This window comes from Oryzias latipes, chromosome 7 (assembly GCF_002234675.1).
Source record: "Oryzias latipes chromosome 7, ASM223467v1".
Classification (NCBI taxonomy): Eukaryota; Metazoa; Chordata; class Actinopteri; order Beloniformes; family Adrianichthyidae; genus Oryzias; species Oryzias latipes.
In genome coordinates this window covers 18,920,507-18,943,529 of record NC_019865.2, presented here as the reverse complement: position 1 = coordinate 18,943,529, position 23,023 = coordinate 18,920,507, and the positions used below count along the sequence as shown (strand labels likewise).

The 23,023-nt window shown below is 41.0% G+C and overlaps 1 protein-coding gene across 1 annotated transcript in view; it reads right to left on the bottom strand.

The window, feature by feature from the left end:
* The window catches only part of ncoa3 (nuclear receptor coactivator 3), a 68,033-nt gene extending 45,334 nt beyond the window's left edge, over nucleotides 1-22,699 (bottom strand). Inside the window, exon 1 of the mRNA XM_011477387.3 lies at nucleotides 22,444-22,699. The gene's annotated coding sequence lies outside the window, so the exon portion shown is untranslated. The remainder of the gene's footprint in view (nucleotides 1-22,443) is intronic.
* Between the last annotated feature and the right edge of the window lie 324 nt (nucleotides 22,700-23,023).

Here is a 23,023-nt window from a genome sequence, read left to right as displayed (position 1 = left end):
ATTGATCTACAGCCCCTCCCCCCCGCGATATCATGTGCATTTTTGTGATAATTGTGGCAGAAAAAGCTGGAAGCTGCAGCTGTCTTTTCTAATGTCTAGATGTAATAAAAGTTAAGTTAGAAAATTTAAAAACTGTTTGATATGTGTTTGTTGACATTAAGAGGAGAGACTCATTGTGCGCCGAGACGTTGTCACCATAATGCATCATGGGAGATGTAGTGCAAAAATCCGCTGAATGCAGAAAGACTGGCGTCTCTGGGCTTCATTGTTTTGTTCACTTGTTCCACAGTCTGACACCGGATTCTGTGGAAAGCTAGACCGCTAAAGACAAGCTTTAGCTTGTATTTTTGTTAGAACTGAGTGACTTTATCAACAGAATCAGAACAAGGAAGTGAAGACTTTAACCACTTCTGATTGGTCAGACTGATGACACGTGATGAAGACTACAAGAATGATTGGCAGAGACAGTTAAAGGGGCGGGACTTTTCAGAAAACAGCTTTAGCTGCAGCTAAATCGCGGTACCGTCATTCTTCTCAAAATGTCTTTAATATAACCAAATAAACACAAAGAAAAAAGTATTGTACAATCTTTCATATTTCTAACTTCTCAGGGTTTTATCAGGGCCTGTTTGGATGAACAAATAGCTGATCTCCTTTTCTTCTTTGTCTTTCTTTTTTCTTCCTGATCAGAGCACATTTCAAGCAATATCGCCTCCAAGTGAGCAGATGCTGGAACTGCATGGTTTCTACCGGGGTTCTGACTCAAGTAAAAAAAAGATCAGATTTTAAACAAAGTAAAGCTTTACAGACAAATTCAGACAAAGTGAAAAAGAAATTTGGAATGGAATGGAATACGTTGCCACAGCACATTAGGAACTGGGAAAACTACCCTACCTTCCAAACAGCTCTTAAACAATGGCTAAAAAAAAACAGTCCTGCAAACATTAGTTATTGTTGTTTTTCTGTGACTGTCTTGGAATTTTTAGACTTGCTTTTTATTGTAATAGCCTTTGTAAATATTTTTACCTCTAATATTGTGCTATTTCATTGTGTTGTAAATGTAATTGTTGATATTTTTATCCTGTCCTAGGACAACAGATGAAATTTAGCTCCCGTGCTAATTCTGGCATGTTTATGTTAAAGCAGCTGCTGAAACATTGTTTAATATGCATTGTCCTAATTCAAATAAATAGAAAAAAAAAAAAGTTAAATGCTATACACTGTGGTTGAAGCATGGAGAGGATTGATCCATCACTTAACGTGCAACTTCATAAGCAAAAACAAGCTCTTAACTCCCGTTGAGCTGTTTGAGTTGTCTTGTCACAGTAACTCCATGGGCAAACACTGCACAAGGAAACCGCTATAGAAATTTCCCTTTGCTGCCATAAAGCCTTCCTCTATCCGAAGAGAAATTCGGTTACTGCTTTAACCCCCATGGACATCATTTGAATTTCAAACCAAGTTAGAGACTATCTGGAAGCCAAACCCTTTGCATTAACTACATAAAATTAAATTGACTTTACTGTAAAATAGCAACTCTCCACTTTTATTTTGTGTGTTTATGTGCAGCATTAAGCGGCAAATCAGATGTGCAGATAAAAGCTCTAGAATATCCAAAATACAAAAGGAAATCAGAGAGAAGAGAAGAAATGATGATTCTTTCCTTTTGTATCACAACATTTGTTGCATCTCTTTCAAATCCAATGGAGTAAACAGAGGCACAATCAGGGTCCAAAGACACTTCAAACTTGAAGAAATCTTCCTAAACCCTCCTGAATGTCCTTTTGCAATTTCACCTCATCAGAATGACGTACTTTTTCAAATAAAAAAAACAAAGTTTGGATGAATGTGGAGCACCTACGCACATTTGAAGGGTGGCTTGCGCCAGTCAGACCCATTTCTAAAAGCTGTGCCTACTTGGCGCTACTGACCAGAACTAAAGGTCAAACTACAGAAGGTAAATTATTGATGACTTTATTGCCTCCCTTAACCCTTGTCCTCACTTCACACATCTCTAGCTATGTTTCCTCTTAACTGTAGTTTGTTTGTTCCCTAACATCTCCGCAAACGCCACTTCATTTTCTATGTGTAGACCTCACAGGTGATGATGTTCTTCATTTAAGGCTTTGTTTAAGTTTTTTTTTTATTGTTAACTCTCCTTCCTCTTGACGTTCACTGATTTTTGGTCCAAAGTTCTCTGGAAGAATGCAGGATCTGGTTTATCCACTATTTCTCGTTCTTCAAGTACTCAACGTCTGATCCGCTCAAAGACTATTAATCAAAGACTATTAACCAAAATCTGAAGGTAAATGGTAAATGGCGTATACTTATATAGCGCTTTCTACCCTCTTTCGAAGGCCCAAAGCGCTTTACAGTCACAGTCCCATTCACCCATGCATACACACATTCACAGGGAAGATGAAGTCCTTCCCTCCTGACAGTTGACTGTACAGTCTGGAAAGAGATGATATTTTTTATCCTACAGGTTGCATCCAATACTAAACTCACATAAAGGGACGTGCAAGCACACCAACAAAGCCTGATTTCTTATAAACAACCCCGTACAACCATGAAATTCTCAAATCTGCTATGATTGAACCTGTTTCTCTTCATCCCATCCCTCACACTCCTCCTCCTTGAGCTGAGACTTATGCATGAAAAATTGTGTTTTATCACAAGAAAAACTGTGGATAAAGGTAAAACCTCCGCTCAACGCACACCCACAGCAGAAGGTGAAACCCAGCACTCCAGGGGATCATGAAAGCTCTCCGTGTGAAAGCTCTTAGAATCTCATAACTCACATGTTTCTCTTAGAAAGCCTCTGACACAACAGTTTTTGTTGAGTTCAACCAATACTTGGTCATTCGGGATTCATTTCCTATTCGTCGCACCTGAATTGTTTTGGGGCAGCTCGATACTTTTCCCGTTTGTTTGACTTGCATGTGTTCCCGTTCTCTTCTGTCGGCACTCCATCACCCCTCAAGTGCGTGGCAGCCAAGATACAAGGGAGGAAAGGAGTGAATAAAGTTGAGGAGGTGGTCACATTACCGTCTGGTTCAGGCAGAGTTTAGGCCACTCGCTTGCTGTGCTGCAGCTGGTATCATTTACCGTGAAACGTGTGTGTGTGTGTGTGTGGGTACGAAAACAAGCTCTCAAACGCATAAAGTAGGCCAAGATCTTTACGATGGAAAATGAGTACAAAACCAGACCCCCCCCCCCCCCCACACACACACACACACACACACACACTAGACATATACCTTTCTTAGAAGCCTTAACAAGCTTCTATAGCTTCACAGCAGAGACGGACGTGAACTCCATCTCCCAACCCAGAAAGATACGAGTCTTTGGGGCTCACCAGATTGTGATTTTTTTGATTTTATCCAGTGACACATCTGGCTTGCACCATCGTGTTAAATTCTCAGAAAGTGTGAAGCTGTTGCAAAAAAAAGTTGAAGTCCGTCCCTTTTGTTGTTGAGTAAACAATGTACCATAAAAAAAGTTATAAACCTTCTTCTCTATATTATCCTTTGAATAATAAGCATTTATTTTGACTTACCACAAAAATGTACATTGAACATAATCTCTGACGTCCTTCATTGGGTTCTGAATCTAGGTCAGGAACTATGGCTAGAGTTTCCTTCACCTAAAACAAACACGCCAAACTGTGGCTCCGGGTGGACAAAGTAAAATTTGAGTTTTGTTGAGTCCACTCATTCGTCACACACATGCCAGTAAAAAAACAAAACAAAAAAACAGAAATTTTTGCGCCATTTAAATAAAAACAGTTGATTTAACACCCCCCCCCCACCCCCACCAAAGGATTTAAAAACAGGACATACAGCAATAAAGATTCAATATATTTTTGAAAAAAAACTGTTTTGTTTTGGGATAAAATCTGACTTTTTAACATGGAATTCAGTTGGAAATTGCTTCCTATTGTAACAACTCTCCAGTAGTCTAATGAGAAACTGCAATGTGTGGTACTTCCTGGTTTACTTTCAATCCAAGGTGGAGGTGCTTGGTTTTATTTATTTTAAGCTCCATCTTTCTACCGTTTAAGATGAAATGAAGCCCAACACCCATCCAAACCATTTTTGTTGCTCGTTTACCACACATTTTTTCTAAATTGTACTTTTCTGGGGGTGTTTTGCTGCTTTTCCTTGAGCGTAATAAACATGTTTTCACGTCTGCATATCTTAACCCGACAGTTCCTTCAAAATCAAAATTGAAAACTGCTTATTAAGTTAAATTAAGTTGAATAATAAAATATTCCAAGAAACCCCAAGTCAGTTGATCAAAAATGCACTTTAATTTATTCAAATTTATGATTTACTTAATCATAGTAATGGTGGTATATGTATATATGGTTTGTGTTGGGCTGATTTGAGGCTTATTTTCCTTCTTCACAGTCCTCATCCCCCTGGCTAAACACAAGGTCACACAACACCAACTTTTTTCAAAAGTGTGACAAATAGCAGACAAACAAGCCTGGCAGTTTTTAGAGAGTGTCCATTAAGGATGATTTAGAACAGGGCTACCCAACCCTGGTCCTCAAGATCTACCTCCCTGTCTGTTTGCCAGCTCTCCCTGCCCGGTTCGGAGCTGATTAGCTGACTCAAGTGTTTTCACACTCTGATTGACTGAACACAACTGATCCAAGGAGAGTGGAAGATCTCGAGGATCAGGGTTTAGGAAGCAGTTAAAAAAAGATGATACAACTCCTCTGCTAAAAATAATAATAATAATTCCAATAATTTATTTCAAAACATAATTTTTGGTCCAAAATGAAAGACTTTACATTGAAGTGAATGGAGAATCCTTAGTCAACTGTCTCCTATGAGACACTACATAAAAGAAAATGTAAACTGTAACAGGTTGTGTCAAATAAAATTGCACTTTAACAAAATATGCAAAGCTCACTGGATGGTCAGACTTCTACTTTTAACCAAAATATAAAGTAGGACTAATCGGATTAAAACAGATAAGTTGTTTTATCTAGTATTCAGTTGTGAACGAGATTTAAATAAAAAATAAATATCAAACAAATATTGTTTGCCAGGTCACTGGCATCATATAAGGCAGGGGTCGGGAACCTTTTTGGCCAAGAGAGCCATAAACGCCACATATTTTGAAATGTAATTTCGAAAGAGCCATACAATAATGTAGTGTCCCTTTCCCACACTGAGGCACTGAGACTTAACCTCTTTTAAAGTTCTTTATTCCGATTACTGCAGACCGCAACAAAGGCCGTTCAATTAATTCAGCAACTCCTGAATCTCTCCCGCCGAGACGAGACGAGAGCGCGTCTCCCAACTTTATATTCCCCTGCTCCCGCTGCAGCCCTCCCATTTCCCTTATTCGGCCCATAGCTGAACCCCATTGGTCCAAACTACCTAACAACAGGCTGAGTGACAGAACTGAGAGCCAATCAGATCTCTGCTTGATGCGGTCAATGAACTCCAGAACTTTTAACGCGGCCCAACAGCCAAGTTAAACTCAGTCCGCGACAATATGTTTAAAACTAAATATACAAGTGAATGTGTGCATTTGATGTAATTTCAACATTTTTAAAGTACAATAAGTCTGTGGATTATTTTTAATAACATTGTTATGCTGTTGCTAATAAATGATGAGTATTTCTCGTGGTAGTTCTGCTGATGGTCTAGTCTGGTTGATCCGTGGTGAGTTTCTGCTTCATGCAGGCGTTGAGACTTTAAACGTGATCGTAGGTCTGAATGTTCTGTAGATGTGAGGCAGACGCTCACATGCAGACGGGGAGCCAAACACACACTCACACGCTGCAGTGAATGACGGGCAGCGGGTTTTAGGTTTTTACAATCCCTGCGCGATTCACCTGCTGCCTGTCCCCACAACCCCACCCTCTGCTTTCTCCCTCACACATCCTGTCCCCGCATCTGCGCGCTCTTTCTCAGAGACGGGAGCGCGCAGTTTTAGGCACGGTAATTCACAGGTTTCCGGGTGGTACAAACTCTGTGAAATAATAGATAATTGTAAACTTATAGCGCTGGCGCAGATTTCTCTCTCTAAGCACCGCTACTACTGCGCGCCTCTGGCATCGCATCGCGCACGAGAAGGACTGGTCTAATGAAAAAAAAACCTATAATTAAAGATTTGTCTGCGAGCCACATGTGACCATCAAAAGAGCCATATATGGCTCGCGAGCCATAGGTTCCCGACCCCTGATATAAGGGAATTACAGGAGGTCAATGCATAGTCTTGGATTAGTCCAGCTTGTAAGCTTGGAACAGAGGCAGCATATTTAGTTACCAGTGTACCTTAAATCTTCTCATAAACCCCATCTTAAGAGGCTTCACTTTGATTGCTTACTTTTAAGTCTGAAACTTTTGAATTAGATGTCAAAGGAGTACAGTATTACTCTGTAAAGGTATTAAAGAGGGTCAACACAGGGTTACACAGAGTTCAAAACTGAGAAAAAAATACAAGGCCTGTTTTTGCAGTTGTAGTTTAGCATTATTTCTCCTAATAAGAAATTGAGTGGCAGCATATTGAAGGTAACATTGTGTTTGCACTAACAATAGTTCAATAGTAATATGGCTCAAAGGGAAAGACTAAACTTTTTCCTGTCACAAAGTTTCAGGAAATAAACTTTCCTGCTAGCTTCAGTGTATGGCTGCAAATACTAAAGTTTAGCTCTGATGCAATGTAGTACAAAAGACATACATACACAAGTTAAAATTAATAGGTTAGAGCAGGGGTCGGGAACCTTTTTGGCCAAGAGAGCCATAAATGCCACATATTTTGAAATGTAATTTCGAAAGAGCCATACAATAATGTAGTGTCCCTTCCCCACACTGAGGCACGGAGACTTAACCTCTTTTAAAGTTCTTTATTCCGATTACTGCAGACCGCAACAAACGCCCTTCAATTAATTCAGCAACTCCTGAATCTCTCCCGCCGACACGAGAGCGCTTCTCCCAACTTTATATTCCCCTGCTCCCCGCTGCAGCCCTCCCATTTCCCTTATTCGGCCCATAGCTGAACCCCATTGGTCCAAACTACCTAACAACAGGCTGAGCGACAGAACTGAGGGCCAATCAGATCTCTGCTTGACGCGTTCAATGAACTCCAGAACTTTTAACGCGACCCAACAGCCATCCAACTCAGTCCAACCTCAAACTAAATATACAAATGAATGTGTGCATTTGATTTAATTTCAACATTTTTAAAGTACAATAAGTCTGTGGATTCTTTTTAATAACATTGTTATTCTGTTGCTAATAAATGATGAGTATTTCTCGTGGTAGTTTTGCTGATGGTCTAGTCTGGTTGATCCGTGGTGAGTTTCTGCTTCGTTCAGGCGTTGAGACTTTAAACGTGATCGTAGGTCTGAATGTTCTGTAGATGTGAGGCAGACGCTCACATGCAGACGGGGAGCCAAACACACACTCACACGCTGCAGTGAATGACGGGCAGCGGGTTTTAGGTTTTTACAATCCCTGCGCGATTCACCTGCTGCCTGTCCCCAGAACACCCCACCCTCTGCTTTCTCCCTCACACATCCTGTCCCCGCATCTGCGCGCTCTTTCTCAGAGACGGGAGCGCGCAGTTTTAGGCACGTCAATTCACAGGTTTCCAGCTGGTACAAACTCTGTGAAATAATAGATAATAGTAACTGATAGCGCTGGCGCAGATTTCTCTCTCTAAGCACTGCTACTACTGCGCGCCTCTGACATCGCATCGCGCCCGAGAAGGACTGGTCTAATGAAAAAAAAAAACTATAATTAAAGATTTGTCTGCGAGCCACATGTGACCATCAAAAGAGCCATATATGGCTCGCGAGCCATAGGTTCCCGACCCCTGGGTTAGAGAAACAGATGTTTTTATTTTATCAGACCAACACAACACACAACACAACAGGAAGCCTTTAAGGCGATGTACACACCACCCTCGGCAATGCACGTTCAAGCAACCACTTCCAATGAAAAGTCTATTTAAATGCGTACCTATGCAAGTTTTCATGTCAGTTTTCAAGCTCAACGTACAAAACGTGCAGCCATTAAACGCACATTGAAAGTTAAACCAAGTTGAACTTTGGCCGATCTGAGACTTTGTATTTGGTAGTGACATATGGTTGGGATCCCTTTTAATTCGCGAAGTGCCAACCGTTTCTCATGGTGGAGAAGTTAATAATTGCGGTTTGTGTCCGACTGGAATTATATGAAACCAAGTCTTTCCTATGTCAGAATAGAGCTGTGAAAGAAAAAGTCTGGAGCAAGATCTGCACCGCTTTGACATTTCGCAATAAGCTGCTTCCAACTTTATTTACTGGTATCTCATAGCGACAGTCCAGTGTAAACACCATATGCTAAAAGTGTGCTCATGAACCCTCAACACGTGTGTGGTGAGAAAATACCGTTTATATTAAGTGATGCGACATGAAAGACTAAAAGCCACAAAATAAAAGAAAATAAAAGAACTGCAGAAGAGATCAATCAATTGATCAAGAAAAAATGATCCAACCCCAAAAAATGAACCAACGATAAGAACATAAGCTGTCAAGAACTTTCGAGCTTCAGGAGCATCAGTTCAACAAATAATAAAGATCAGGGATATCTGCTTGAGCCACAGCAACCTCTCATACCCCATTTACGCCAAAAATGTTGCAGCAGTGGGTGTTTAACGCACATCTATTCTCAAGCATCAATTCACACTGAAGGCATCTCGACAGAACTGTGTTAGATCCTCTCCTTCGAAGTGTCAAGACTTCTCTTTTATAGTCTTCATAAAGTTCTTAAAGTTCAAAAGTTACGTGTCGTAAAGTATATTAAATTGGAATTGGAGATCAAGATAGATAGACTTAATGATCCCGCAGGAAATTTTAAGTGGCCAGATGCTCACACTTAAAAACACAATCATTCAAACAAGTAAAAACACAATAAATAGATAAAAAGATAAAAGGATAAAAAGATAAAAGCAAATATGAACAATACCTAAAAACAAGTCAAGTTTCCCAGAATTTCGGTTTAATCAAAATTAAAGAAAAACCTCTCAACACAGAGTGTTAAGAGCAAGACTTAAGTACAGACACCGTCAGCAATACAAGTTCAGAAAAGACATTTTAATCTGCTTATGTTTGGATTAACAGACCGTTTATATTCCCATCTATTTTTACCAGTTAAAGGGTTACACAACAGCTGCAACAGGAGTTCAGTTATTAGACGTTTTTCAAATTGCCTTTTTAATTTAAAGCTCTTTACTCAAAAAATAAAGCCTGATGAGAAATCTTTTGTTGAACCGATGATTGTCACAGAAACGGCTCTTCATCAGCAGTCATTATTTAGCAATTCAAATCAATTCTCAACTGATAAGTCATCAGCAAAAACCCTGGTCTGCTTAGGCTGAGTGTAGAAGCTTTTGCCATTCAATGAATGCTGCAGTCGGTCTCGCCTTAAAGAGGCTCCTGCATCCCTGTGAGGAGGGGAGGGGGGGGGGGGTAGAAGAAGCCCCAGGTAGCCTCACAGCAATGCGCCACGAGAGAAAGGAAAACACGGCAGCAAACTCGGCTGCTCACTTCTTCAGCAACCAGTGAGTTACCCGTTTCCCCTCTGAGCTAAATATTTAATCAGCCGGCAAAAGAACCTACAAGCTTCGAGGCTGCAAGTTTTGCTCCGTCTTTTGTTCCATTTTGTAAAGTGAAACAAGTGATCATTGTCTTTGTGTGTGTGCATAACAAAGTGGATGCAGGACAGGCTGAGCTCCTTTTTCCGACTGCACCGTCACCGGAGCGCTTCTGATTGGTCACTTTGAAATACATTCTGTGGGGCTTTTTTTTCTCTCCATCCCTCTGCATCCTATGAGCAGCGTGCTGCCTGGCTCAGAGCTGGATGAACGACCTTGAGCGGGGCGCATGGAGCTGCGTTGTCATGGCAACGGAGTCTCGCACAGCTAGTAACAGCTGGATGCGACTGCACTCCCAGAATTTTAGCGGGAGCCGCCACGTTAATAGAGCTACTCTCCACGTCCCCTCCCTCCATCCTCCAAGCCCCCCCCCAGAAAGATCTGTACTGACACAACAGAAAGACCTGTCGAAAAGACATGTTTTATATTAACTAATAAAGTGTAACCGCTTTGACTTGGACATGTGTTTTCATGGCCTCCAGCTGACTGCATGTAATAAAAGGACGGCGCAGAAGATGAATGAAGCAGATGATGAGGGACGGAGACGGGGGGACGAGGCATGGATCCAGAGTGAAACATAAGTTACAAAACAAAGCAGATCAGGGAAAAGCACACCGAGATGGCCACTTGACATTCCTATCACAGAGCTCTCAGAAAAATAAAGCAGTAAAGGACACGGACAGAGACATTCTGCAGGAAGCCAGGAAACAGAAACCGAGGACACACCGCACAGCTCCAACACTCCTTCAGCTCAACCCACACTTCTCTTCCCCCCTCATGTCACACTAAATAAACACAATTCTCCAACTGTGATTGTAGAAAAGAAAAGTATGCACACCTTTATGTTCACCTTAGGTGAAATCAGTGCCACTACAATTATTCGTCAATAGGCATTGACACAATTCAATTACCTCCAGTAAAATAAAAAGACATGTTTTGTTTCAGGACATCACTATAGACTCTTTTACTCATCTCTTTTATGACAGTCATAGTAGCTTCAGGCTCTAGTAAGCAGCAAAAAAGATTTGTTTCTGACCAAGTCTGGCGTCATTGCTAAAATAAGCTCTCCATTTCATGCAATTCTATTTAGTTATAATTCGAATGACATACTTTTCTCCAACACCAATTTATCCTAAAGAACCAAAAGGTGCAAGGTAAAATCAGACTTGGGATGATGCAAAAGAAGCTCAATTTTTTTTTAAACAAAAATTTCCATTGGCACAAATCAGAAATAGAAACCCTAACTTGAATTGCTCATAAGTCTGACAGGTGAAGACTTTAAGTTTGGAATGGGTGAACAAGCATTTGTTAATTTTAGTCATTTTTAAGAACATTTTCAGATCTAACAAACAAAATTCTGAAGAACACACACATTCTACAGAACCGAAGATATCAGATCACTGGGAGTAAAAAGAAATGTGCTTATTTACCATGGAATCTGGTCTACATGTTTGACTCTGCACCTCAATTGTTACTCCCAACAACTGCTAGCATAAAATAAGCTGTGAGAGCAGAATAAGGAAAGGTGGAGCACTGAGGTTTGTCTACACTCTCACAAATCTGCTTTTACGCTACAGAGCATCGCTCTGTGGAGCAGATGCAAGGTGTGAGAAAGAAATAACAAGGAATCTGGATGAAAACATTTGGATTGAAAATTATATTTTAAAACAGAACATTTTAGAGTTTATAGGTTAAAACTTTTGTTCTCAATTTAGAGCCAATTACACCTCATGAAAACTTAGAGAAATGGTGTGTTCATGTGGTGTTTGAATGATAGGAAGAATGAAAAACAACAAATCTTCAAACACCACATGGATTCAACAGCGGTGTCCTCAGACTTTATCTTGTGAGGGCCACAATAACTCTTTCTTTAAAACTTGAAACTTCTTTTATCTTTCTTTTCTTTTTGTAAAGCCCTATAATATAATAAGTTTAGAAATTCATGATCCTTTTAATAACATAACACTTAAATAAAAAATGACCAAATAACTGTGATTTTCAATGACAAAACGTCAGGAAAATTATAGACTGATAGATTAAAAAGAAAAAACAATAAATAGTGGATCCTCTGCCGTCATTTTCCCGCTGAGACTTTGAGGGCTGCAGCTTCTCTCACGTCTCCCAGTTTGCACTAAAACTGTGCTGTGTCCTGCACGTCTGTTTCTCATCCAGTAATAATGAAAAAAAGCAAATTTCTACGACTTCTGCTGCAGCTACTTGTATCGGCGTTACCTTTTCACCAGCACAGAGTTCCTTCGTTTATTGAAAGAGTTACGTTCTAAAAATAACCATGATCAGTGAAATTCACGGAGAATGATTACAGAAGTTTATGACAGAAAAACTCCTCACTGCCCACTTTCTACACTTTTCACAGACAGACATGAACATTTTCACCCTTAATATAAATTAGGTCCAGGATCTTAGAATGAAAACAAAGATCTGATCGATCACAGATTTCTGTAGATCTGAAGAGCTCTGGTTTCTGTACAGGAGACACGGCACAGAGGAGATTGATTGACAAGGTCTCCAGCCAATCAGGACGCAGAACAGGGTGTGCTGTTTAAAAAAAGCAGCATCATTGCTCTAAAAGAATGAGCTAAACCGGGAAAGATGAACTGCGACGTAGAAAGGGAAGACTGTCTTCTGTTCTATTTGACAGGGATTTTAGAGGGTTTCAGGTTGGAGCACAGACTGCAGGAGGGGGGAAGAAAATGTCACGTTCTATGCGGGTATTGATCATGTGGCCAGATAAAAAACAAAACAAAACATGGCTCTCTGATATTGTTCAGTGGGCCGGACCAATCATGGAGGCGGGCTGGATCCAACCCGCGGGCCGTAGTTTGCCCACCCCTGTTTTAGATGAAGCAACAAAAGGGGCACAATAAAAAAAAACATCAGTCCAGTTGATGGAGGTCTGACCTCAACACCGAGAGGTTCATAGTACTGCAACCAGCATTTTGATGCATCAGGACTGCATTTCCCTAAGCAATTTTAAAGTTTATACTTTTGTGAAAAGGTTATAACAAAACAGTGTTATGTCTGTGCTTTTTACTGCAAGTCACTAATTGTGGAGGTGAACATGCAGCTCATGCTGGAACCACATTTTACAGAAGTAGGTGGTTTCGAAAATACCTCTCTCTCTGAAGTTGCATTGTCAACTAAGCCAACCATTAGAAACTAAAGGCAATGCCGGTGCAGATTCTTGGAAGAAAACCCATTCTCCATTTTCCTGTGTGTATTGTGAAAATAACACAAAGAGGATGTACAGCTAAAAGTCAAACAGGTCACTGCATTTAACAAGATAAGAGGACATTTTATAAGAACAACCTCCTTCTTTCTTTGTCAGCAATAATTACTTGTACTATGAAAAAATAGATTTTTTTTTAACAATTTGTTTGCCTGATTTCCAGTGAAATTGTCTACTGGTGTCGACAGAGATTTAACAATAGAAAAATTCCTGTTCAAAGGAACTCTGACACAGTGCATCATATCCTAAACTACAAAAAAGGCCACTTTTACATAGTTGTTAAGCAATAAAACTAAAGCTTAAGCAGGAAATAATGTCCGTCCACACATCATCCATAACCAAATGTTGTTTTTATCATTGTGTTAACTTTCATAGACAATTTCAGTGATGCAGAATGCTGGAACTGTCTTAACGCTGTGTATCAATAGTGAGACAGGCAGTAGAAAAGCAATAGTTACATTGACAACATTAATGATGAGGAGGAAGAGGAGGATAAGACTTTGCTCTCACGTTTGTGATACATATCAACTTAATACTCCAGTAATGTTATGCTTTCTGCACCTGGAATAATGTTTAAAAAAATTAAATTAATGAAAATTAAAATGTATTTTTCTGTAGAAAATCAACGTTATATCATAAAATCCACAATCATTTACCACAGAAATAATTTATTTAACTTTTTTTTTTAACAACGCTTTTCATAAGTTTATAATATAAAAATTCAACATTTTATTGTTTAAAGTTCTACTTTTTTCACTAAATATTAAGTGAAAAGTGTTTGTCACAACCAAAAAAATTAGTTTTGAAAATAAATGTGTAAAGTAGATGCATATTTATTTGAATTCAATTGTGCCTGTACAAATAGACAAATAGAGCATCTCCAGACCTACTCTGATCTGCGTTGATGTGGACCCACTTTCCAAACTCTGTGAGGAATGGATTTCTTCAGAAGTGAATCAGCGCTGGGTGAAAAAAACGTTCTAAATTAAATTACCATCATATGTCCCACTTTTGAGGCCCAACCAATCAGAACCCTCTTTGTTCTTGAAACATTACATCTTTCCATCTTTCTTAATGGATGTCTGTAGAAGCATCTTTAAGCAGTCAGCTGATGCTGCAGCCCACTCCTCTGTCAATCTACTTATTTGTTCTAAATATTAACATTACTACAATTTGCGGCCACCCTGGACACGACCAATCCTGTCTGGCTTCAGAAGCAAAGACGGGTTTGGCCTGGTTAGTCCTTGGATGGGACTGAGACTATACTTTTGCTTTTTCTCTGCTTTAGAATCTGTTGGAAGTATGTTAATTGTGTAAACGGTTGAAGAATTATTGTAACTTAAGCTCCAGTGTTACAGGAATAGATTACTGCAACCACATGGTGGCACTTTCCAGTCTCTCCATATGCCTGTCCCAAGTCCGGTTAAAATCAGAGGTTTGGGTTGGGAAGGCCAACCGTAGTAGAACTGAAGCAAAGTCAAATGTTCAAATTGTGGTTTGCTGTAGCGACCCCTTAAGGGGGTGGCCAAAACTGAGTTTTACCTTAAACTTCAGCCTAAAATTTACCAAAACAATAGTCTCATCTGCTGATACAGCTCAGCTCTAAATTTGAGCCGCTCTGAAATTCTGAAACGCTGCTTTGGGCTTAGAGTTTGCTTGAACACTAATCTATTAGCCTAATTGCAGCTTTTTGTGTCAGTCTCTAATACATCTGCTGCCTAATCGTGTGGCACAGCAGGCACAAAGACAAGGACACTTAAACATACGCAATTCCGCTCTGTTTATCTTTTGAAACCAGAACACGAAAAAGTTCCTTCTCGTTCATTAGATCTAGTGATAAAGTCCTACCTCAAAGCAGATCTGTCTTTCAGCTTTAACCCTTGTGCCATCTTAGATGACCCCACCCTTACAATGACGTGTTCTCCCTACCATGACAAAGGTGGATAAAGGTGGAAAGATTTCATGTAATCCATGGACACCAGTGAGGTTCACAAATCATTGAAGAAAAAAAGTTCAGAGCACTGTCTAGTGGGTCTAGATGACCCAACTCCCAATGTTAAAGTGCCTAGGATAGCACAAGGGTTACAGACCCATATTTTTATCTAAAGTTTTCTCATGAGCCAAAACGTGACAAAGCACCTTTAGACCTGTTTTAAGGAACATCATATTTGCAACACAGTGCACGTTTCCATTGTGTTCTGAAGTGCAGGCCGACCGTGTGACTCACTGTTTGATGTCTGTCAAACCGTCTGCATGTTGACGGTTTCCAGTCAAAGAGACGCTCTAGCTGTAGTTTCACCAATGGGCTCTGTGGAAACCATCTATAGGGATGTATTGAACTGACAAAAATTTCAACAACCAGCCTCATCGCTACCACTCACCTCACTACAAGTGTCTTCCTAAGTCACAAAAACTGACATAAATGTCAAGATAGGTTTTTTTTTTCACCTTTCAAGATTTCAAAATCCCAGCCACCTCTGAGTACACCCGAAACAGTTCCCCAGCACATCACTGAAAAACACACACATGTTCCAACCCAAGGGATTCTGTAGAGCCACCAATCAACCTATGAAGCCTGTTTTTAACTGTGGGAGGAATCCGAAGTACCTACAGAAAACCATAATTTGCATAGAAATAACTTCCTGTGAATCAACAGTACACACCACTGTACAGCCTCTATACAATATTTATGTCAATGTTATGAAAGCCTATCTAAAACACTGTGTAAATGTTAAAAAACATTAAAGACTTCAAGGGGAAAAGTCCCCGTTAAGTTGATTTAAACAAACCTTTTCTTTAAGACACTTTTATTTTTTTAAAGTGAACCAAAACCAAAAACAGCAGGTCCACTCAACGTGACCAAGCACCCAAATCTTTGACAACAGAACAGTTTACTAAAATCTGCTCACAACCATTCAAACATGTTTTGATGAATGCTAGTAATGTTTTTTTTTTTTTCAAAATCAAAAGAGACCGGACACCAAAAAAGGAAAAACCCAAAAACTTAAGATGAACTAACAAGAATTCTTCCGGTATTACAATTCAGCTTTTGAAATGGACAAGAAAAACAATCATGCTGAAAAGGGAAAATAGTCTTACTTTTTTTGGTCATATGGGGTTGATTCACAAATAGGTCAGAGTTGTTTGTTTAGTGGTTACATCCAAGCTTTCCTCTTTGTGGAAATTTGGCCATGAGGAGTTTGAGGCCTTTTGGCGTGTTGTAGAGCATAAAAACTTCAGCTGATGGAACGCATCCATGGTTCTCCAGCCTATTGGTCAATGTTTTTACTATTGACCGTTTGTGAGATCTGGACCAATAGGTGTAGCATCACCCATTGAAAATGGTTCCAACAAAATGAAGTCAATTCAGTGGCCATTTGTTTGTGATATGGAGGCCGACATGTTGGAAATCGTCAGGAAGCAGCGTTTGCTTCAAGCTGGTCTGAGTTAACATTTCTATGGGAATGGCTTGTTGGAAATCCACACCCCTACCACTTGAAATGGAGCTCAGGGAAAGTCAAAAACATTTGAAACATTTGTTTGAGATCACATACTTTTGAGGCATCTGATTGGCCAGTTTATAACTTCAACTTCTGTCATTACTTCTGTCATGCAAACCAATCGTTTTTCCCTGAAGTTTCTTTTTCTTATTGATTGTTCTGTTTTTCTTTTGTCACCCATCCTTTGTGTGTTTGTATCTTTGAGCCTAATGCGGATGCTGCAAAAACCCAATTTCCCAAGCTGGGATCAATAAAGTCTCCATCTTATCCTCAATAGAAAATTATTATAGAAAAGCAAGAACATGTTAAAAAAGCTATCAGAGAAAGAATGATTATTCTGACAAATGGAATGACTGAGTAATGGCTGTATATTTCTCAACAGATGTATATGGGATTTTGGCTTATTGGAGCCAGCGGGTCCTTCCTCTTTGAAACACCAAGGGGGAGGGGTTACTCAGTCCAATTCTTATACAGTCAATGGTTTTTACAAAGTATCTTCCAGATCACCACGTTTTGCTGAACGACTTCTTTGACAAACCACCCCAAAAACCGTTGTGATGATTCATTCTGGACGTTTTATAAACCCCATGGCACTTCCAGACACATTCCATCCCACACACAGACGTCAAAAACGTCACAAACAGCTGATGTTCATAACAAAAACTGTCAACTAATCAACTTAAAAAAAAAAAACTCATCCAAATTGTTATTAGGGCGGATTAAATCCAGTCAGTGGATATCTGGAGATGTTCTGAGGAAACACCATAAAAGGAAAAGACGCTCTCCTTCATCTGAATAAAAATGTTTAAAATGCTACAGATTCATTTCTGTTTGACCTTTTGTCCTGTTGCTTCTGATGTGTCAACCACAGCTGGAGAGGAAAGCGTGTGAACTGAGCCACAAAAAAAGAAAGTAGGAAATCAAGTTATTACAGATGGAAGAAAGTATATCAGAAACAAGACAAACTTCAGCTCAAGATGGCCCAAAAGGCAAAAAATGCCAGGCTAAATTCCAGAAAGTCTGCAGACCCCACGCCAACCAAACTCCTCCTAGCACTGCCTCAGCTGGTGTGTGTCCTGCCTTCCTCCCAGCCAGCCTCGAGATCCCTGCCCCCAGAGCCTGACCTCGTCACCAGCATCCCTCGCTAACCCCTTTTCCCTATTTCTCCAATCAGCAAATATAATGCATCACTGTCACCCTCCTCCTACTCGTCAATGCACTCATCCCGCCATCCGCTTAGCGAAAACCCCTCATGGGATTTCCGTGTTCTCTTCCTTACGTGGAGGTGGTGGGCGTGTGCACCGACTGCAGCCACAGAGTTGACTCGAAATCTGTCGCAAGCCAGCTGCCTTGGGCTCCTGCCGCCAGACGTCTCCACTGGTCATAAACCAAAACAGTGATGCACCAAGCCAGAAGAAATTTTTTCTTTTTCTTTTAACTTGTCCTGTCCAACAGCTGGGCAAACAGATGAGAGCTGAAGGTCTCTTGTGTTGGATATATTTTACTTTAACAACAGGAGGTTATGAATCTTCTGACAAACCAGAGGTATGTCTGAATAAACCCCTTTTGTAATCGAGGCCAAAATGTATTAATTTTAATCATATTTGAAAATCTTTTGTGTTGGACCGGACGGAAAAGGAAAGGAGGGAAGAAGAGAGAGGGATGTTAGAGAGGGAGGGGATAGGAGGGTGATTATAGAAGGGGGGGGGGGGGGGGTAAAACCATGAAGCAGCATAAAGCAACAAGTCACTGGATGTTTATAATCATTACAGTCAGGTTCAGATGTAATTCAAGTCTATAAGGATGGGGCCTGTCTACTCACACACACTCAAATGTTATAAACATATTGGCTCCAAAAATGTTCACTTGTCAACATGTATTGTGTAATACAACTAATGTTCACACACGATTGGGTGGGGCGATGTCCCTTAAATTGGCAGTTGACGATGTTTGCAGTAAACCATCGGGATGGACGATATTTTTCGTTATTATAAAATTATTATTCGTTATTTTACTTTATTACTTTATTTGTTTTATTTCCCAACTAATGACTCATCCGCAATGATCCAGTATAAACTGAGGGAAGTGACTTTAACGAGAAAAAAAAAAAAATAGAAAAGAAGTCGTCCGCTCCTGCACTTGATTAGTCAAGTGGACCAGCGGACAGAGAGACCGTGTCTCTGAGTAGAGCAGCCGGACTTTGTGATTGAGGGGAAGCGAAGATGCTTTGTTACGTGTGCGCTATGTGTGGGAGACTTCGGACTGCGATCTGTCTCGCAGCTCTAGGTGAGCGAGCTACCGAACTCAGGAGAACCAGGTCTCCCAGTAAAGGTGTATCTCCGGGCAGAGCTCAGACCTCCAGCTCACACAGCGGCTTTGGGGCGGTGTGTGAGCTTTTCAAAGCAGAAATGTCGCTCAGTCCTTAGAAACCATTCAAACAATCATATGGATTTGTGTTTCCAGTCGTGTCCTGACACGATGTTATTCCCACATATTTACGTGCAGCCAAGATGCAGATTGCAGCATTTCCCGCATGGATTGTGTGTTCATCAAAGGCTAAATGCTGTTAGCGCGTGTAAGCATTCTCCTAGCCCTGGCTTCTTCCAGATCCATTCTTCCACAAAAAAAAAAAAAAGCACAGACCACACGGATTAAAAATAAAATGAGCGAACAGGCGCTTCATAATATTCATAACATTAATAAAAAGCACATTTAGAAGCTCATCTCGTATATTACTGAGCTGCTGCACAAATGTAAATGGCAGCTTGTTTACAGCGGGACTCATTTCCTCTTCTGGTATTTTCAACACTACTGTGCATGCCCAAATGAATTAGTCCGACCGAAAGTGTGACCATGAGAACGTTTGTTCTAATCGTAAAAAGTTTTTCTGGGCCCATGTACATGGTTGAATTCTAATCCGACCATTGATCCGATCAAGATATTTTGCATATGTAACCGCGGCTACTACTGTCCAAACACTCTCCCCACCAAGGGGCCCTAAATGTCTAAGGTACAGTTAAAATTGGCGGGTAGGGCACTAAAAGGACCCCCCCCCATTAGGGCTCAGGTCTCCTCAGCCAAGGGGTCCCATCCCCGAAGCGCCGACCCTCCAGGCCCCACACCACCCACCCCACACAGGGAGTGAGGAACCAGAAAGCGCTGCCCCCCCAGAGCAAGCCCAGGCCCCCGCCCCCAGGTAAAGCCCCTGGCAGAGCTCTTCTCAGGCCTCGAGGGCCAACCAGCCGGGGCGACCGCCGATTACCTCAGCAGAGACCCCAACCCGTCAAAGCCTTTTCCATCTTTAGGTGGCGGACATGCACTAGTAAACAGTGGAAAAAGAAAAAGAAGTCCCTCCCTGCTTGTCCAGTGTGAACACCATGGACTAGATGTGCGTTCAAGAACCCACATTTAGCACATTCTTGAGCTTTATTGTTTCCCTCACTCAAATGTTCTTCAGTACAACATACGACTTGGTGTCATTCTGCTGTTTGCCTTTTTCTATAAAAGTTCATTTTTTGTTCTGACTCACGAATCTTTCAGGGGAGAATTGGTTCGCACTATAATTTAAAAGGTAAAGAGAAAAGTATTTTGGGCTTCTGCACAAAGGAGCAGTGTTGAAATACACTAACCATTTTTTTCCTGCACGCTCCAATCCACTTGTGACTCACGGCAGATTTATGGATGTACATATAAACTACAGAGGGACTTCATACAGGGTGCTTTCTCATCCTCTGGACAAAATAAAGAGGCGGACAACGAAAAATAATTATCGTTTGGAGGGATATCCAGATTTAGACGAGGACTTCGGTGTAATTAACTGGAGGCCGGCCGTCCCCTCACCTGCACTTCGCAGTGGCACAAGCATCATCGGCTCATCCATTCACCGTCTGTTTGCACACACTGAAGAGGAAGACTGCTATTACCCAGTGAGAGCTGGTGCTGTGGTACAGCTCTGGTGTCAGGCTCAAGGACACAGTGCTTTTTGCATGTGCACACACAATGCACAGACACACAACGCGAGACGCGAGCTGGCTGTTGTCAGCTCTGTGGAGCTGCAGGCTCTGGAAGGCAGTGCCAGTCTCTTCAAAAGACAATTCCAGAAATGCACCAAAAATATGCGAGAGTTTGAAAAAATGATCAGTAAAAAGAGCATAGAGCATTGAGACAGAAGCAGTCTTTTGTAGTATGGATGTGTGTTTAACTATCCTATAAGTCTTCTGCTGTCTGAAACCTGTAAGCTTACTTGTTGCTTCCTGCTTCATGTGAGCTCTTTGTTGGTTTAAGGGATAAAGTAGTTTACCAAAATGTCTCAGGGGGATAGCATTATAGAACAACTTACTACCATAGTTTTCATTTTAACAACATCTAATCCACCTGTGTGGTTATTCAGTTCTTTATTCCCCTTTGTGCATTGATTTAAGCAAGACTGATACTGAAGGATTTTTAACCTAATTTTAGGATTTAAGTGTAAAAAGATACATTCAATTATTAATAGTGGTATTGTTTAAGAGATGGCTAAAAATTGCTAAATCGAATGGATCTTCACAAAGAAAATGGAATTTCTTTTCCCATAAAAAACAGATTCTAATGTTTTGAAGCTACAACTGATTTTGTTGTTTTTATTAATCAAAGTTTCACTTTTTTTTAAATTAAATTAATTTGATGAAGTAAATTTAAAAAAAGAATGATTATAACGGATGTTATGCTACTATTTGGCGTTTGACGAATGAATGGTTTATTCCTAAATAATGTAAAAAATATTAAATTAAAATAAATCAGAAAATAGCTGAAATCTAGCTTGCACTGTTAGAATTTCCAAAAAATAATTTGGTTAAAAATCCTACCATCATATGGGATTTTTCTTAGGTTAAAACATGAGAAGGCCACAAGTTTTTTCTGGAGACCCTATGAAGCGTAAAAACATTAAAGCATTTACAATAAAAACATTTTTTAAATGAACTAAACTTGTAGGTTAGTTCGTTTTTATGCTAAATGTTATAGGGACCCATACAGTTCAAACATAAAAAATAAGAGATACATTTTAAAATAAAATTAAATCCAAACTATTATTTAGATTTAGGAAACTTTGTAAATTCAGTCAAACTAAAAGCATCCTATAATATCTGCTGCTGACATTATGTCAGCAAGCAAGCACTGCAATACCATTTAGAAATATAAGAAAACAGGTGATTTAAAGTTGATAAGGGGAAAGTCTATAATGTAGTTCATAAGACAAAGTTTAGAGTGGCTCATGATTTTATAAAGTACCACTGATTGGCCTTAAGCTCCACGTGAGCTTTGACCGGCTCAGCTGTCAGGGCCTCAGTGCTGCCCCCTGCAGGCGAGGTGGCCACATCATTGCAGGGAGCAGAACTAGAGGGGAAGAAAGGAGACTGAGGGTTCCTCGTGGGGGAAAGCAATATGAATTAATGTGTGTCCCCCACTTTAAAACATCGAGGCTTTTTGCACACAGTAGCCCCCCTCCAACATAAGACAGCGATGCGCTTCAGCCCCTCTAAAATAAATGACAATTAGGATCGAACATGATGCACAACGACGCACGGGGATTCTTCTGCTTGTTGAACCCGCGCGACCAAAACATTTCGGTCCGATTGCGCTCGCGATGCGGCAGCGCCGTTTCCAGGGAACGAGACAGCCACTACTATCACCATGTGTTACGTTCTCGTCTCAACTCTCCACAGTGGGTCCTATCGCAAAACTTCCCCGTGTTGTTCTAAGCCAGAATCGCTCCTGCCCTCCGCCGTGAACAACGCCGAACGAACGGGACCAGCTCCGCCACAGCCTCGTGCATCTCGGCACCGAATGACACTTGCACCTGGACGTGCACTTCACAGCCACGGACGAGCTGATGATTCCTCACTGTCATGCACTGTGCCCCTAACGCACCGATGCCTCTGCTACGCTTGCACCTCTCTGCGCGAGGAGCCCGAACTCTCATTTCTGTGTCTGCAAAGCCAAACCGAACCGGGCTTAAAGTGGCCACGCTGTCGCGAGCACGCGACGCTGTCTTACCTGGCTCCCGCGTCTCTCTCCCGGATCGATAATTTCTTCTTTACACCATTAACTCTCCGCCATCTTCGTCACTGTTTGTTTAAATGGGAAACGCTGCCGAAGCCCGAGGAAGCCTGGTCTCTAAGTTGAAGTGGTGCGTGGGCTTCTGGGTAAACGAGTTTCCCCAGGAACATGCCCGCCCCGCAAACAGACTGCGTCCACCGCGGAATTGGACTACAGGCAGGGACAACCACCGCACGGGGGAGGAGAAGGGGAGGCGGGGGAGCAGCACCGTCTGTCTCGCTGCCTGTAGACGGATGTCAGCGACGAGAGAGACGTTGGCAGCGTGTGAATGATTATTTAAGCGCCGAGCGACATGACAATCAGACTCCAATGGCGGCAAAGCCAGGAGGAACGTTCACGAAACAAGACTTCACTCATTAGACGAGAGGCTAAAACGTTTAAACCTTTAGTTTGGCACTTCGGCAGATTTTCATTACAATAATTTGCATGACGGGGAGTTTACCTTACATTTTGAAGACACGCATTTTTAAACACATATGTGTAAACAAATTTTCTGTATTAATGTTTTTACATACTG